Below are 6,000 nucleotides of genomic sequence, written 5' to 3' on the forward strand. Positions count from 1 at the left end.
CTTTGTCTTACTCGTATTTTTGGTTGTCATTGTCTTACTCATATCTAGGATACAGAAGTATGAGGGACTTATCTAAGCCATGTTTGACCATTCCTGACCTAGATCATTCATTTTCTTTTCACTTCTTTAAAATAAAATATTTCACATAATTTTTCAAACCTAAAATATTATTTTTTTTTTAACTTTCGTTGTTTATTTTGACCTTAATTTTTAATTATGATTAGAAATTATTGTCGATACCACTTTTACTATCATAAAAAAGATAATATCCTCCCTATCTTTTATAAGTTATATATTATATATCTTATAAAAGATATATAAGTAGTCGATATTTTCTGAACTGTTGTGTACATATAGTGATTAAATTCCAAAATATTATTTACCTGTTTCCTTTGCCAGTTAAGTATTAACATATGTCTTGAGGGTAAATTATGTTCTATTTTTGCATATGTATAAATTTATATTTCTACGAATTATTTTGAGCTAAACCATACCTGTAACAAACAAAATTTAATTAGAAACTGACAATTAAATTTTAAATATGTTAGTCATAAAAAAAAATTTTAACAAAAAGAAAACCGACTTCATAAGAAAAACTTGTCCAACAGAAATTAATACGCACTAAAAAGTAAAAAAAATAACGATAATATAATTTAGTTAAAATTATTGTTATTTTTGGAGTCGTTGCCAGCCAACTACGAAACAACTCTGACAGAATAGTTTGCTACATTTGGTTGGCTGACACTGACTCCAAAAATAACAATAATTTTAACTACATTATATTATCGTTATTTTTTTACTTTTAAGTGCGTATTAATTGGTTTTGGAAAAGTTTTTTTTTTGTTATTTTTAGTGAATTTGAAGTATACTAACTAATATGTCACTTAAAAAAGAATAATCAAAATCGGTTGGCGTGATATTGAGTTATTCGTTCTCTTGTCGTGCATATTTAATGCAAATTTAAGACTTTTATCCATTACTTTTCTAATGGATGCCGTCGTCAGAACTGGACCAAATCATCCAGTCACAAGTTCCGAGGTAACACACATAAAAAAAATACAGTCGAATTGACAACCTCCTCCGTTTTTGTTTGAAGTCGGTTAAAAATAAATATTTGGTGTAAGTGGTCACATTATATAATTTGTGCCGACTTAGAGCTGGTTCAGCTATCGAGGAATTTATAAAAAGAAAACATTTTTATTCACGGATTCACCAGGCTTTAAATTCCTAAATTTGTGCCCACGATTGTTTTGACACAAACCGTCTCTCTTGACATCGTATAAAAAAATAAGATTATGTACATTCATTCACCCGACCACTAAGCTTCAAATTCCTAAATTTGCGTCCACGGTTAATTTATCTCTCGTCTTTATTAAGCGCCTTTCTCAACTTATATAAGAAAAGTAAGATTTGGTACGTTCGTTTAAAGGAGTTGTGTTTCTTAATTAATTAAACATATTTATTGGATAATGTAGAAAAACACGTATAATAATACTTGAATAATAAAAATTTGCCAAAGGACAGAATAGAATTAAATACTTTAAACTAAAAGAATAAAAACGTTTGCTTTGGCTACATTTACATATGGCATTCAGATATTAAAAATTTCGTTTTAAAAAAAATTCAAAAAAGTTTTTTAATTCAAAGGCAAAATTATTGCGGTTCAAAAACACTAATTTATAAATATTAGGTTATAACTATAAGCTTAAAATAGAAAATGTTAGTCTCCGAAGTTAATTAATTAAATCAACAAATACATTTGCCACTTCGAAAATTACTTATGTATGCACATTTACTATATAGGCTTAAAGTTTATTAAGCTTCAGCATTTTTAATATCGTACAAAAGTCTTTAAGTTAGTGGCTACCAGATATTATTAACCTCTCTTCTTCTGCCGCCCAGTATATATATTTACTACGTTCTGATCACTTGATAAATATTGTAATACAAATACAAAAAATACTTGTGTTCAGTAATGGGAATAGTTTATCACAGGTTTAAAAAATTTCAAATAAATCAGGGATGGAGAGGCTAGGGGAAAGACGAAATCCATTCTTTTTGATTCAACTGAGTTTGATAAGCGAATGCTTTTAATTGTTGATTTGATAATTTTTAAAAACAAAATCAATTTTCCTTTTTTAAACCTTTAATGTTTGAAGAAACTTGAAGACACGTGCACAAGGCTAAGTGTTTAATTTATCGATATGAAGATTCAGATAAGTTAGGAATGTCGCCATGTGTATCTTTTTAATTTTTTTATCTTACATTTTATTTTTACATTTTTTTTTAATTTGGCTTAGTTAAAAAAACATACTACAAGGAATTTAGCTACATAATTGCATCGCTTGGACTACTATTTAGATACTTTTCAATGGTTTGTGTTTAAAAAGTGTGTTTTTTGCTTTTTACAAGTTCTTGTAAAATTGTCATTACTTAAGGACTCTCTATAAGCACTATCTTTTATTTCTCATACCCTCAACGTTTTTATTGTAGAGGAATATGACTTAAGAATAAATGACTAATAAAAAGATTGTTTGATTTCAAAAACTGCAAAAGATACTTGAGAGTTGAAGTAGATATATGCTATAATAAACCTTTGAATTTCCATTCTGTTAAACACTGTATATTAAAAAATAATTTATAAATAATATATCTTTAGAATATCTATTCATCTTTACGAATTAAACTATACGATGTGTATATACATATATATTAAATAAAAAAACCAGTAAAAGGGAATATTACCGTGTAATAATTGTTAATTATACATATGATCGTCTATTTGTATACTAGATCGTAGCACCAAGTAGTGCTGATGATGATGATATATACACACATACATGCATTCAACTAACTTTAAACTAAATGTAATTATAAATTCTGATATATCTGCAATGTTATATATGTATAGATATTTACTATATGCCAGTCAACCAGTAATTCTATAATATCACCACCGATGCGCGACTCATACCTTAGTATGAAAATTTTATCCTGGGAGTCCCACAAAATCATGTTAATAACTTTATATTATTACATATTTTTTAACAATCAACAAAATAAGAAGAATAATCATGAAATTTAAACATAAAATCGAATATGGGCACTGCCAAGGACGTTTGCTGATAAAATATTCGAAATTTATCCAGGGATAAGTAAAAATAAAATATTTTCAAAATGAAGTTTTTTGTTTTTTCGAAATATGAAAATAAAGAACTATGAATGTTGCTATTTATAAATAAGTGCAAAAACAGATGTACATATAGAAGTTAGAACTAAGTGAGCAATATGCACGGTTGGAGCATTATATACGCACGGGCCGAGTTCAAACAACCTATGTAATCGATTTAATGTTTTGAAATATAATGTGTATTGCCCATTAAAATTCATTTAAGCCATAACGACCCAATATATACTTATGCCAATAGCTTTCATTGTTAAGTATTAATTCTAAACATTCATTGGCCATGCATAATCAAGTGGTGTATCGAAAAATATGATTGAAAGTTCCATGTTCAAAGACTCTGATTTAATATACTTTAATCGTTTATCTTCATTTAAATAAGGCGTCTTTCAGTTTAACAAAAAACTGTTATTTTGATTTTCTTATTATTTAATGTGTTTAGAATAAACTCTAAAAATGATATTAAAAAATTCTTATTCTGGTAGTTCGTATCAGGAACAGAAACATGAAGATTAGGAGAACTTGCCAAATAGGAAGAGCCTTATGAAGAATTATTTGGATTATTATATGGTTCAAGAAAAGCTGACTAATGATAAGGGAGTATATTGGAACATAAAAAATTATATACGAATTTTTCTCTAAATGTGGTTTTACGGTTCCCACGAAAAAAACGTTTTGCAAAAATCGTTTGGCCATTCGTCATAAATCATTGTGCAACTTGTTGAAAATATCTAAAATTAATTTTTAACCAAAAAAACAGTTTTCATGATTCTTTTCACAAAAAAATGCGCAGTAATAATTTAGGAACTAGATATTCCTAACAAGCTTTTCTCGATTTTATGGTTTCTGACAATTAAAAGCAATGCTAAAGAGGGAACCAATAACATAAGTTATTAGTCGGGAAAATAATAAATTGTGTTATACTTTCTGTATTATTATTTTGGCCATAAATAAGAAATTTTCACAACAAAAAAAAATCCACAAAACTTCGAGTATATATTAAAAAGCTGAAAATATATCTCATTGTTCCCAACAACAAAAATCCTGCAAGACAAACGTGATTCAATTTTCGATCGACCTTTTTCTATTGATGCTAGTCAGTGTACACTGTTGCGGTACCAACAAAGCTATGATAATAGCCACCTGAGAAAATGTATCAAATACTGATGCATTTTTTTGATTAAAAATTACTAAGGTTGGCTACATTATTATCGAAAGCAAACGGAAAATTCATGCCATCAAAATTGAATCAGGTATTGCGGCTAATTTGAAATTATACATAACTGGAAACTGAGCCATACTCCCATACTTCGGCGAATAAATGGTGGAAGCGCATGTAAATCACAAAATATAGCAATCCTAACTAAGAATTGTTAATTTTTTTGCGCTCCTTAATAATAATTTTCATCCTCGCTAAGCAGTCTATTGCACAACAACACTAAATCGCATCAGTAGATTTTAGGGCATGTTCGTAGTATACTCTCCATTATGATTCGATTAAAAAAATTGTTCAATTTTTAATATTTTTTGTTTACGAAGAATCAAAACTGTATTGGTTTTTTAACTTGTTTTTCCAATTTCAAAATTAGAAGAGTTTTATATTTGTGACATTACCGCGCTTAAATCGTAAAACTCAAAATGTTTTCTAAACCAAAACCAAGAACGATATCTTATATGATCATGTTGAAAATAGTATTAAAATTGCTTTTATAAAACTAAGGTATATATTTGCATATAATTACAAAGTGCTGATGATTACAAAAGTACAATAAAAAAGAGAGACTTGAATCAGAAAGATTTTCTTTCTTAAAATTACTGAAAAATAAAGCAGTTTAATTTGGATCCGATACCTAGACTTGACAAAGTGTGGATGGAATTGGAATTAACTACCTCGAATATATATACATAAATCAGTTACTTCGTTCTTATCCAAGCGATGACAGTGTGACCAATTTACCGCCTCATTAATTATAGTGGATCAGACTGCCGATGCTTGGATTCAGGTAAAGACAGGTAAAGACGATTACGCCTCTGAAGGTATGATTCCTATGCTGTGGCTGTTGCACTGCGTCAGACGCTTAAGAATGTATACTGCTATAAAGAAATTTAATGCAAGATATTGTTTATGATACGTCTCTGCGTGTACTATGGCTGCAGCGGGAGAGTGTTGCAGCTATACCTCTCTCAGAGCAATACTGACGCAACAACACATACCTATATACAACACTTTGAATACATGTGTTGGATCAAAAGAGATTGAGACTTAAAAGCATAGGAAACGTAATAAATGAATTATGCAATGAAAGAGACCGAAAAAGGGACTGTTTTATCTCTTTGTCTCGAAGCTTGACAAACCATGAATATTAATATTTTGAATTATTTTATAAACACATGCATGTCTGAATATTTCATAGAGGAATTATAAGACAGACGAAGGCAACTATACACGTACTCTTTCTAGGCTCTCTCTATAACGATCAACCGTTTGGATGGTCACATTACGGTTCTTTGTTATTACTTTTATTGTTGGAACGTCCACACAAGTGACACGTTAGAAGAAACAGTCATGTATGCATCAGCAGTGCGCGTTAAACGCATGGCACCAGTCGCAGCATAAGAATCATATCTTAATCATACATTCAGCCAAAAGAAAAATATTTGTATGAGAAAATTAACGTATTTACAGTAGTAAGACAGCCTGTATACCGTACCATAGGTGGGCTAGTATCTATCAAACCTAACACCATACTACTTCATAATCTAATGTAGAGTATTTAATTGTAGAGCGATGGATGCATTTATAAAATAAATTAAAC

Source organism: Chrysoperla carnea, chromosome 1 (assembly GCF_905475395.1).
Source record: "Chrysoperla carnea chromosome 1, inChrCarn1.1, whole genome shotgun sequence".
In the NCBI taxonomy this organism is placed as follows: Eukaryota; Metazoa; Arthropoda; class Insecta; order Neuroptera; family Chrysopidae; genus Chrysoperla; species Chrysoperla carnea.